The following is a 12,314-nucleotide window of genomic DNA, read 5'->3' as shown; positions in this document are numbered from 1 at the left end:
TGGGCCCCAGAGTCAGTTTTGGGGGCCCCGATTTTTTAGCCCTTTTTAAATGAAAAATTCCATTTTTCGGTTAGGGTGGTTTGCTAGTCCCCCAAACGGAAAAGGGGTCATCCAAACCCTTCGCAGTTTTTTTTGGGAGGTATCCCTCCATTTTTTCCCTTTCCATTTATTGCGAAGAAAAAACCCCTTATGCGGGTTTTCGGGTGGGTTTGTGGGAGAGGAAAACGAGCATCACAAGGCTGAGCAGCAGCTCCTTGGCCTTCTGATCAGCTGGGTCTTTCCCCACTGAACCAAAATGTGCGGGCACCCAAAAAGGGGGAGTTATCTTTTCCCGTTTTACATCAGTGCAACCCATTTTGCCCCTCCCGACTACGGGATGTGATTTTTTTAAAGGCTTTTTGTTTGGGTGAAAAGACTAGGGGAGTCAAAATACACAATAAAATGGTTTTCGTAAAATCCCCCCCCCTAAAATCATCTTAACTGCTGAAAGGGATGGAGAAACTCTGCAGAAAAAGATCAGGCTGCTTAGAAAAAAGACTGCCAGATCCAGTTTTCCCTTTCTACTCACAGTTTCAAACCACCCTGTTATATTTGCCTTGACCCTTTGGTTTACTAAAAAAATTGCTAAAGGGAAAATTTCTCTTTGACTTCTCCTTTTGATTTCCCCCCTTTCCCCAATTGGGCCCAAAACCCAGCTCGACTTAAATTAGCCCCAAGGGGGGAAAGGGGGAAATTTCCCCAACAGCCAGAACCTTAGTGAAAAAATAAAAGATCTCCAAAAAGTTTCCCTCATTCTCCTACCAAGGATCGGTATCCTAAAGGGGGGTTTTAAAACCAAGGGAGTGGGAGATCCCGGAACCCTTTTGTAGTCCGTGTAGTAAATTGGGGTTCATGTATTTCCCGGGGTGTAAGAAAAAGGGGGTTCTCCCTCTAAGCATACAGGGATTTACAGGTGAAAAACCTAAAAGCCCCGTACAGATTCTGAGAGCTTCTTTATAAAAGGGAGTCCAACACCCAGAGAACAGGGGGATTTTTGAGAAAAAATCCCTCACAGCCATAATCAAGCTTACCCCAATTTAAGCGTGGGTAAAGCCGCAGAAGCGTTGTGCCGTCTGCACCCCAAGATAAATGGAAAGAACCCACAAAATACTAAGAAACTTTTGTACCCTTTTCACTTTTAACTGTTTGATGTGGGGCCCCCATGAAAGTCTTGAGTCAAAAATTAGACCCAAGTATTTTCCCCTTTTGGGACAAATTGCGGGGGTTTTGGGGCCCTAAATAAGGGAGGGGGGAAATTTTTCCCTGTTTGGGGAAATGTATGCCTGGTTTTTGTTGGAGAAAATTTAAACCCCCATGATATTTTCCCCAAATGTAAAACCCCTGATTTATTGAGTCTGCATGGGGCCTTTGCACCCCCTGAAGGGTTCCCCCTGAGCAGTAAGTGTAAAGTCACCCAAAATACAGATTAATGAACAAAAATTTGGAACAATTTTTACAATGTCATTTATGAAATGGAAAACAGGGCCACTTAAGCCCACCCCTTGGGGGAAACCCCTTTCCCAGATGGTTTTCCGGGTTTTAGAAAAATTTTTTTTTCCCACCTGAAATCAAAATTTTCCTGTTAGCAAGGAATTTTGGGTAGAAGGTGGGTTTAATGCTCCTTTTAAAACCAATGTCATAAAACTTAAATGAGAAATGCCATGCTTACAAGTTGTATCGTAAGCCTTTTTCAAGGTCAAAGAAAAACTCCCAAACATGTGACGTCGCGTGCGAAAGGAAAATTCTGTATAGCATTTTCCATCCTCCAAGAAATCTGTGGTGGGATCTCAATTTCAAAACCCATATTGATTGGGGTCAACTTTGTTTTTTTTTTCTTTTCAGCCATGCCCAACCTGAATTTTCCCAAATTTTTCCATCACTTGCAATAAACTGGTGAGAGAAATTGGTCTGAAATTTTCCGGGTGGGGAAGCATTTTTACTGGGGTTTGGGAACAGGAATGATTATAGCCTAATTCCATGTGGATGGCACTGTCCCCCTCCCTATAGATCCAATTAAATGGGGTTCCAACGGGGAATTTTGGGAGCTCTCCAGAAGTGGAATCATTTGATAGGGAATATCGTCACTTCCTGGGGCAGCCCCAACGGCAGAGCTGCAAAGAAAGTGCCCTCTCCTTGCGCAAAAATGGCAAATTTTTGGGAATTTTTTGTTGCAGTCCTACTGAAGAACGCACTGGGTGTTTTTCCTGTTCACACGAAGATTGGAGAATCGGCATGTAGATGCTCCAGAGGAGATCTCTGCCATGGTTTAGCTGCTCATTAGCAATATCTTTTTTGTCTGTGATGATATAAAAATCTACCCTTCAGAGCAGGTTGTGAAGGGGTGCTTTTTTTCCCAGCAATCTTATGCACCTTGTCCCACACCCAGCAAAGGGGCCCCAATTTAAATCGAGGAGACATACTGTCCCCACGACGTCGTCTAGCCTCCTTTGCAGGGGCCCCGGGCCTTGGTACGGGCCCTTTTAAAAACTGATAAAAGTTATAATGCTGGGGCTTCTTTTTTCAACTCCCCTTAATGCAGTTTTCCTTCTCTGAAAAGCTTGTTGACTTTAAATAGACCACCATTTTTACGGGAGGTCCCCCCCCCCCCCGGGCCCGCTATTTTTGGGAATGGATGTTTCTGCTGAAAGATGAATTCGTGATGTGAAGTGATTAACGCTTCTTGAAACACGGGAAATCATTAACAAAACCCTTTGGCAAAAACTGCAGTTGATCAAAAAAGTTTCCAGCCCCAACATGTTCAATTTGGGCCATCTCGGGCACTCCTTGCCCCTGGAATACCTTTTCACCTCCCCAAAAATTTTTTGGGAAAAGGGTTTCGTTTCCCCTGACCCCCAAAGTGAAGTTTCAACTGTGAATCAGGTGGGGCCTATTAAAGGGGTCTATTTTGGGGAAAATTGCCCCAGTTTGAATTTGGGAAAAATGTGTGGGAGTGCCCACTGTTCAGTAAAAGCATATACTTTTAAAGAAAAAAGGACCCCCAAAGGGCCCTTCCCTCGGGGGTTGAAAAAGTGCCCTCCCCAGAGGTGATCCCGACCATTGAAATCCCCCAAAGAAGTAAAAAGGGGGATGTGGAAACTCCCCAATCCATCTTCCAAATCATCTATGTTGAGAAAAGTTTGGGGGAAGGTAGATGGGGTGCAAAAAGTGTAAGGGCGTATCAAACCTATTCCCCACAGGGCCCTTTACCTGCAGTGTTGTCTGCAGGGGGAGGCCTGGAAGGGAATATCTTTACGTACCATTAATGCTACTCCTCCCTGAGGTCCATTGTCCAAAAGGGCCCAAAAATGGGCTTGAATTTGGGGAAACCTCACAGGGAAATCGGGTGATTTTCCCCGGTCAAAATCTCTTTTGACATAAACAAAACCCGGATTTTATGAAACATCAGATATTTCAGTTTTTTCCCATTTTGCATGAATTCCCTGACAGTTCCCTTGGGTTGGGGATCCAGTTCTTTATATTAATTTTTTTTATAAGGTTTTTGGGAGCACCTGTGGTCAAGGTTTTCCTTCCCCCCTTTTGGCTGTCCCTTTTTCCCGGATCCTGGGAAATACCTTTTTTTAAAGGTTTTTTACCTGTGGAGCTAGTTTCCCACAGGTTTTTTCCCCTTTGGGCAGGGTTTTGGATTTCTTTGCCTGGGCAAAGGGGCGGACCTGAAACCTTTGCTTCAAAGGGGAATTTTGTCTAGCAGGGAGAGGCCCCCGGGATGTTGTGGCAGCTGGGGGTCTTTTTCACAGGCTCAGGATCCTTTTCCGGGGAAAAGGGCCCTGGGGTGAGCCTTTAATTCAGGGGGATTTGCCTAGCAAACAGAGGCCCCTGTGGGGTTGGTGGGGAGCGGAGTGTCACCGTTGAGGGCCCCTGGAGCCCCAAAAGAAAGGCTCCAAAAACCTTATTTTGGGGGGAGGAGTCTCCCCAATAGAACCCCCCCCAATCCTACTCCTTTCTGGGGGAAAATCACCCGAGGGGAAATGTCAGCAAATTTTTCCCATGGGGTTTAAAAAAAGTGGGAGAGTATGTGTCGTAAGAAGCTTGGGGGGCAAAAGGGGTTTGGGGGGAAGGGGGATGGGGCTAGAACCGATTCAAAGGACTTCCTGGCTGTGCAAAATAGCACACGGGCACGTGCTTTTCCCTGGAAAAAAAAACTTTTTTCCCTTTCTCCTTATTTCCAATACTTCCTTTTTTAAAAAATGTACCTTTTTTCACGCTTTGAAGAAGTTCATGAGCCCCTTTGAAATGGTAACAGCATATTTGGACCTGGAAGTTTTCATCTCCCTTTAGAAACCGTTGTCCCCACCTTACACATACTCTTGGTTGCCCCTTTTCTTTTAAAAAGGCAAGAGGTTTGGGTCCATGCCCCTAACCCTGGCAGTTTGGGAAACACCGCATAGGGTTTGGGGGCATTTTTCTTTTCCTTCAGGTGGGGACCCTTCTAACTTAACGATTCTGGAAGGCTAACGTGTTAAAATTTTGAAGAAGAAACTGGTGCGAAAGGGTTCCAAACCATCAAATTTCTTCTTAAAAAAACCTTTTTCTGCCACTTAAAATTAAAATTCTCTATTTTCCCCCTAACAGTTTCTCCCCAGAATCCCCCATAAAGGGCTCCCGGGTAAAAAAAATTCCCTTCCCCTGATTAAGGGTTTTTTTGAGGGGGAAAAATGAGACTTTTAGCCCCAGGGGAAATTCCCCCCCTATCGCACCAGACGGTCATCTGTCTGGTGACGAAACCTCAACTATCAAAGGTACCCTCTCGCTGTTGGGGGGATGCCCAGGATCACGTTTACATACTTCAACAATTTTTTTGATGTACTTCGAAATATTTAAGATCCAAGATTGATACACCCTCAATGGGCTTTATCTAGGGACTTAGTATTTGAAAAAGTTTTCATATTTACCCGGGAAGATTTCCTTTGTGGGGTTTAGGGGGACTTTTCCCCCTTTTTACCTGGTTTTGGGGGCCCCGGAAAACCCTTACGATTCCCATTTTGCCCTTTGGAAAACTGGAAAAGGGCCCAAAATGTCAATACGTGATGTTCCAGAGGGGGAAAGGTTGGGGGATTACGTAGGGGCGTCAGGGGGAGAATAGATCTTTTTAATTTTTTAGTACTCCTACAAAATTTGGGAAATTTTTCATTTTTTTTACCCCCCACCCAACCCTGGGTCCCCCGAGGGAAAACTATAGTTTTGGGGGTCAAAATTCCCAAAAGCCCAGGGGGAAAGAGGAAAAATATTTCAGCCACTATTACATTACTGTGGCCGTCGTGGGACCTATGCGCTACCGGGGCTGAAATGTGCCTGCTTGCCCTAGCCAAAATTTTAAAAGCCCATTTCCCTTTACCGGGCCTTGATCAAGCCACCCTCCAAACCCGAAAAAAGGACCAAAAAGGTGGGGTTGCTAAAAGCAGGGCGCACGTGCAAACATGCTCAACTCCAGGGCTCCTGTTTTTCCCGGTAATACAGGATGCCACGCCGGAAACACACGTGGGGAGGTTTTCCCTGGGCTAAAGAAAGGAATGAACCAGGGGGGGGTGACCATCCCCTTCAAGGCCCCTTGGGGCACCAGGAAAACCATTTTGTCTCATCCCTCACTTTGGGGACCCCTCCCCGTATTGGGGAGCCCTCTGGTCCGGCCCCACCAGATCATTGGGAAACCCAAACCCCCCCCCCCGGGAAAGGGGGCTTTGTTAGGGGGGTTTAGACCCAAGGGAAATCAGTAGATGGATTGGGCTGGGAACAGGAGCCCTGAAATCGATCAAAAGAGCATTTTGGGGAAAGTCGGTACCATGCAGAAGGACCCCCAAACTGCGTGTCTTCAAGGGCCCTTTTACTGCCCGTTTTCTCTATTTGGGAAACAAACCTGGGCCGGATAAACATCCGCCCTCAAGGAAACCCCCGAAAAAAAGGAACACGTCCGTAAGGGAGAGAGGGAACACGGGGAACAAGGGCCCCATGGACATCGAACACTGAAGAAGAAGGACCTCTCCTCTCTCCCCGCGTGAATCGGTCCTTACTTGGACGATTCAGAGAGAAGGGGGGGAGCGGTTTCCCCAAGGGGGGCGGACGAGGCGCAGGCGGGGAGCCGAGCCGAGCCCAAAGCCAAATCACCATGACCTCCCCGGTCCCTGTTTCTTTTTTCATGACGTATTAAAGAGATGTACCGCGGGCCCCGGCCCATTTCCTTTCGGCCTCGGCTCTTACGCGTTCCGGACGGGGACGCGCCCCCCTTTTTTTGTTGCCACGGGATGTGGGTTGCATTAGCTTCGTGCCCCCCTAGCCTACTCTTTCCCATAAAAATTTTTGGCATTAGGATAAAATCTGTGCACACCTTCTGGTTCAATGGACCCCCTTTCGGCGCGGCCGGGGCGTGGGGGAAAAACCCTTTTCCTCCCGCAGGGGAAGGGGGTGGTTGGGGGCCTTAGAAGGCCTGCCTTCCCGGGGTACATAGGGGGTTTTCCTTTTTTTGTAGGGGCTGGGCTGGCAGACCATCTGATTACTTTTCCACTCCCCCTTTTTTTGAAAAGGGGGGATAGGCAGGGAGGGGCCCCTTTTTCAAACCTTTTGCCAGGTTTTTGTCTAAAAACTGGGCCCCAGACAAACATTTAAAGTTCCCTCCCGTGATAGGAAGTACCTGTGAGGGAAAATTGTGGGGTTTGGGTATTCCCGGGGATGAAGGGAAATTTTCTGGAAAAAAGGTTTCAGGTCCCCTCTTCTCTCACTGAGGTGAAAAAGCCTTTGGGTGTTTCAGAGGAAAAGGGATTCAGTTAAAAACCCCCCCTGCCATAAGAACTGCCTAAAAAAGTTAGTTCTCTCCCTCACTGTGAAAGAAAAAATCCGTGTTTGGGTGTTTTCAGAGGGAAAGAGGAGCTTACTGGAACAGTTACCCGGGCCCCCCTTCTCTCACTGAGGTGAAACTCCCTTTGGGGGGTTTAGAGAAAGAGGGATTCAACCCTTTAAAAACCGTCCTTTCCCTAGGAACCACCCGGAAAAATGTTTTCGTCTCTCCCCCACTGGGAGGGAAAAAGTCCCGTGGCCGGGTTTTCAGAGGGGTGAAAAGGGAAATGACTGGGGAAAAGGGGCAGGGGCCCCCCTCTTTTCTCACTGGGGGGGAAACAACCTTTGGGGGTTTAAGAGAAAAGAGGGAAATTTACTTTGAAAAAAAGGGGACAGGTCCCCCTCTGAAATGGAGAAGAACTGCCCGGAAAAAAAGGAAAGAGCTCCCTTCCTTACTGAGGGAGGAGCAAAGTGTTCCCATCAATGATGTCCTGTAGGTGGAAGGGCATCCCCTCTGGGTACTCCCAGAGGTTACACACCCCCCACTGTTTGCCGTGGTTGGCACCTTATGAGCTGGGAGAGGGATCCTGGAGGTTGAGGATGCCTGTGCACAGTACGCCCTGCGGCTAGCAACACGCCTTTTTGGTCCTCTATTCTGGCAAGACAGGGGCCTGATCCAGGCCCCGGGTTTAGGTCAATCGGCGGGTCCCCTGGGAGGCAGGGTAAAGCAGTCATGCTGCCGTTGGTACCCACACCGTCTTGCGTCCCACTGCAAAGGCAAATTTGGCTGCGTATATCCCCTCATCAGGGAACATTGGTTCTAAAACTCAGCTTCCCCTTGTTGGACTCCGTGGTGGGGGGGCGTGAGTGATGAAGCACTGCCAATTTCTGGAAAATAAAAACTAAAAACCCCCCCCAGACAGGAAATTGACGACCCTGCAAGGCCCCGACCACGGGAGCCACCCTGAAGCCAACTGCCTCCGGTGGCAAAAGAAAACCCGAGCACAGGTGACACTGTCATGCCTGCTGCCAAGATGGTGGACAAGACAGAAAAAACCCTGTAAGAAATGTCGTCCACCAGATTGTCCAACAGATGGGCTCTCGTGCTGGCCCCTCCAGGCCAGCACCCAGACCAGGAAGGCCTTGAGCACCCCTCAGACGACCCCACTGACAATCAGGGGGCACCCGCTGAACCAGCCGAAACAGCTGGGCCCCCACGAGCAAGCCCAAAAACCAAAGGGCGGACCGAAACGCCGAGGCGGAGACCAAATCTGAGGAGAGTCTGGACCCCCAAAAGGGGTTCCCCAGTTTAAGGTCCCGTCAAACCGAAGGCTTCGACAATGCCTACCAAATGGTCAGGGAAATTGGAGAAAAACCCAAGCAAAATCGTTGTCATCCGGTTTGCGCGAGATAGGGCCCTGATCATCATGCCCAAAGATCAAGCAACCATTTGTGTCCTGACCAGGAACAAGTGGGTAAAAGGAGGGAGAAAGACCAAAATGTGGTGCCCTGTAGCAAGGCAACAACACAGGTGTGCACAAGAATAAAAGAGAAAGAAGGACACAACAGCCAAATGTCCTAACTGTGCCAAGAGGCATCACGCCTGGAGCCTGGCTTGCTCTGTCAGGAAAGAGGCGGCCCTCAAGCGGCAAGAGGTTGCTAAGAAGCCACCAGACTTTGTTCCTGCCCCCCTAGGCACCTATGTCTGTGGGAAGAACAAAAGTGAAAAGGCCTCCTGACCTCCTAAGAGGAAGGAAGCTGCCCCCCAGCCGAAACCGGAGATCTCCGACAAACAGTAAAACAAGTGCAGAAGAACCACAGGAAGAAAGGTTCCAACAGCACCACAACGTCCTCCCCAGAACCAGAAGACATGCTCTTCGATGAGGGGGACATGTCGGTCCTCTGATTGCTGTAGTCACAGCAGTGGCAACATCCTTGTCAAGGACCAAGGAAGAGGCGGATAAGGCAGTCGAGGTCGCCATGACGGAATTGACCAAGACTGTCGCAACCGTAAAGGAAAGGAAGATGGAAAGGGCCAAAACAGCCCAATCCTCTCCCTCACCCCAGGTTGAGGCTCCCCTCCCCACTCCAACCAACCCAGGCCATGCCCTCACAGGCAGAGCCTAGCCAGGCTGATTCAGTGCCAGAAACTGAATCAGAACAAGCTGACCTGCCCAGGCAAGGCCAGCCAATCACAGAAACAGCTGCCAGAAAAGGGGCCAAACACAAGTCAGAGCTACCAAAGGCTCTCCACCCCCCAGTGGACCCAGGGATAGCCTGACAGCCGAAGGAGACCCCTCAAGCAGTGAGGATCTCACAATGGAGTTGTCAGACTCCGACTGTCAATCCGAATACGACGATGTCTCTGATGTAACTATCAACTAGTAACATCATGGCACGCAATCTAAGTATTCTGCAGTGGAACATCTATGGCTTCTCCCAAGGAGTGCATCCTCCACGCAATAGTGCGATCAAGGAGCATTGACATCGCATGCTCCAGGAGACATTAACAGTGGAACCTGTTCGCTTCTCGGGTATCAGTCTACGCTGCCACGTTGCGATGGCAAAAGAGGCCTGATCACCTGTCAAAGCAACAATTCCCTGCTCCGCAATAGCCGATGCACCGCACTGTGGAGATGTTGAATCTCTTGCCGTCGAGATTCAAAATTGTACAATGTGTACAGCCTGCCACACTGTAGTACCTTAGACATCAGCCAGGTCTGTGCTTCTGCAGCACACGACGTGATCAAGGGGAGACTTCAATGCACACCACCCATCCTGGCTCCCTGCAGGGCACCGGATGGTGGCTATCACATAGCCACGTGCTTGAGACATTCCCCGAGATCGCTCTCCTCAATAGCCAGGAGCCAACGCATGTCAGAGGAGGGGCCTAGACCTCACCCTGGCCACTGCAACTCTGGTGGAGAGGATTGGCTGGCGTGTCGATGAGACCGTCACTAGTGACAATTACGGCACTATAACTACCCGCATGGATAGTGGCACAGCCGAAATGCCACGATCGAATCCAAGATGGAAAACAGACAAGGACAACTGGCAGGCGTTCCAGAGTGCCTTGGCCCGCTGTCTGAGAAGCAATGAGCCCACACAAAGCGAAAATGTGGAAGTGCTACAAGCCAGACTTGTAAATGCCTTTGATGAGGCAGCCTCACTGACCATACCCAAAACTCGGCCTGGGTCTAGGAGTACAAGACGCCTGGTACTTTAATGACGAGATTAGGGATGTCAACCACAGGTAAATATGTGCCGAAAACATTTCCGAAGGCAAAGAACCCCCGACAACCTAGCCCTCCTAAGGGAGGCTGTCAGGGATGCCAAGGAAACTGCCAGCAGAGTCAGGCAGGAAAAGTGGCTGGAATGGTGTGAGTCCTTCGATCACCATACCACCCTCTCAGAGCTATGGCAACGGTCAGCGAGCACCAGCCGCTCAGCCCGAGATGCACGCACAGCCCCGTCAAGGCCAACAGACTGGCCAGGTTCTCTGCAGAACGTGCACAGCGCAGCCGAACTGAGGGCAAGACAAACGCTACAACCGACAGATTGCTCAATCAGAGAAAGGTGAGCCGAACCCGATACTCAGAGTTATCTTTTCTTGAGGAACTAAAAAGCTATAAACCAGTTCAACCAGCCCCGGCTTGACGGGATCTCGTACCCCATCATTTCCCACCTGGGACTAGTAGGTGAGCTTGCATTCCTGCAACTCATCAACAAGTCCTGGGAAACTTCCACTCTACCCCAGAGTTGGAAGAGGGCTACCATAGTTCCCATCCCTAAACCAAAGGAGCCGGGGAAGTACCGCCCCATCTCTCTCCTCAGCTGTCTGGCCAAGACTGCCGAGAGGATGGTACTGAACCGGCTCCGATGGAAAATGGGACCCCCACACGAACACTCCACGGGTTCACCAGGGCATGAGCACAGCGCACAGCATAGCCACGCTCTTGAGCACAATAAGCACGGGCACATCTGTGGTAGTATTCCTTGACCTGGAGAAGGCTTTTGAATTGGCAAGTCCTCTTGCCATTCAGGAGAGCCTGATCCAAAAAGGAATCAGAGGTAAGCTCTTGGCTTGGATAGGTGACTACTTTAGAATAGAACAGCCAGAGTCAAATTCCAAGGTCACCTATCACAGCACATGCCACTAGAGAATGGAACGCCACAGGGTGGGGTTCTCAGTCCAGCCCTTTTTAATACATTAATGTCCTGTATCCTCAACATAAAACCTCCAGTGGGGTGCAAGATCATCTCCTATGCAGACGATCTTGCTATCATCCCCTGGACCAACTGCTAAACAAAGCCCAGCGTTGTCTGGACCTGGTATCCGAGGAGTGTTGCAGGACAGGACTAAAGATCTCTGCAGCCAAATCCAAAGCCATGGCTCTGAGACAGAGAGTTCAAGGCACAAGTCTGAAAATCCAGGGAATGGACTTGGAGTGGTTCAGGACTACCTCTACCTTGGGGTAAGGATAGACCGGACCCTCTCCTTCCAGAAGGAGGTCCAGTACCTGGTTGACCGAACAAAATCAAGACTGTCTGTCATGAGAGCAATGAGTGGAAGACGCATAGGGGCCAGACACAGAGTACTAAGATCATTCTATGTACATGCTGTCAGGCCCATTGGAGACTATGCCTCCCTCTCTGATTGGCATTAAGAGAAAAAATAAAGACCACTGGATACAGTCCAAAACGAAGCCGCCAGGGTCATTCTGGGTGCCCCAGGGTGGGCGAAGGTCCTCAACCTCCTAGTGGAGGCAAACCTTCTCCCCTTGGCCTCACGAATTGATCTAATGGCAGCACAATTCTTATCAAAGGTCATCCAGGCTCCCAGGAACACAAGCCTAAGACATAAAATAGTCAGACGCCTAGAACAAGATAACGAGCTGTTTGCAAACAACTCCTGGCTGTCTCACACAGCCAGGGTGTTAATACGCCATCAGCTCAAAGAACCACTACTGGCCAAGGGCATGGACTCCCCTCACCCTGACTTTGTCGAAGCTCCGCCGTGGGCACAAACCTCGATAGAGTTCTCGGTCATGAGACTGGCAAGCAAAAAGAATGAATATTGTACGCCTAGCCTAAAGGCAGAACCCCAGAGGGTCATTGCAACCATCACCCCTCCGGGGCAGCAGAACATATTACACGGATGGATCGTCGATCCCTTGACCCACACTGCAGGCGCCGGCTTCGCAGCAGAGGATGCCACAAAATCCATGAGGGTAACAGACAACGCCTCCTCGCTACAGGCAGAGGCAGTTGCTATCATGGGAGCACTGAGCCACGCGTCCGTGAGGGAAGGACACGTGGTCATACACACAGACTCCAAAGGAGCCGTCGACTGTCTTCAGCAGCGCTCCCCACTGACAAATCTACCTTCTGACTACATCTCACACTGGCACAGAGGATTCTTGCACAGGGTAGAAGAATATCAAATGGGTTCCAGCACTAGTAGATGCTGGACGATAGCACGGAGTTCT

Source organism: Penaeus monodon, chromosome 3, assembly GCF_015228065.2.
Source record: "Penaeus monodon isolate SGIC_2016 chromosome 3, NSTDA_Pmon_1, whole genome shotgun sequence".
Classification (NCBI taxonomy): Eukaryota; Metazoa; Arthropoda; class Malacostraca; order Decapoda; family Penaeidae; genus Penaeus; species Penaeus monodon.
The sequence above is the reverse complement of the archived record's forward strand: the minus strand, read 5'-3'. Positions refer to the sequence as shown.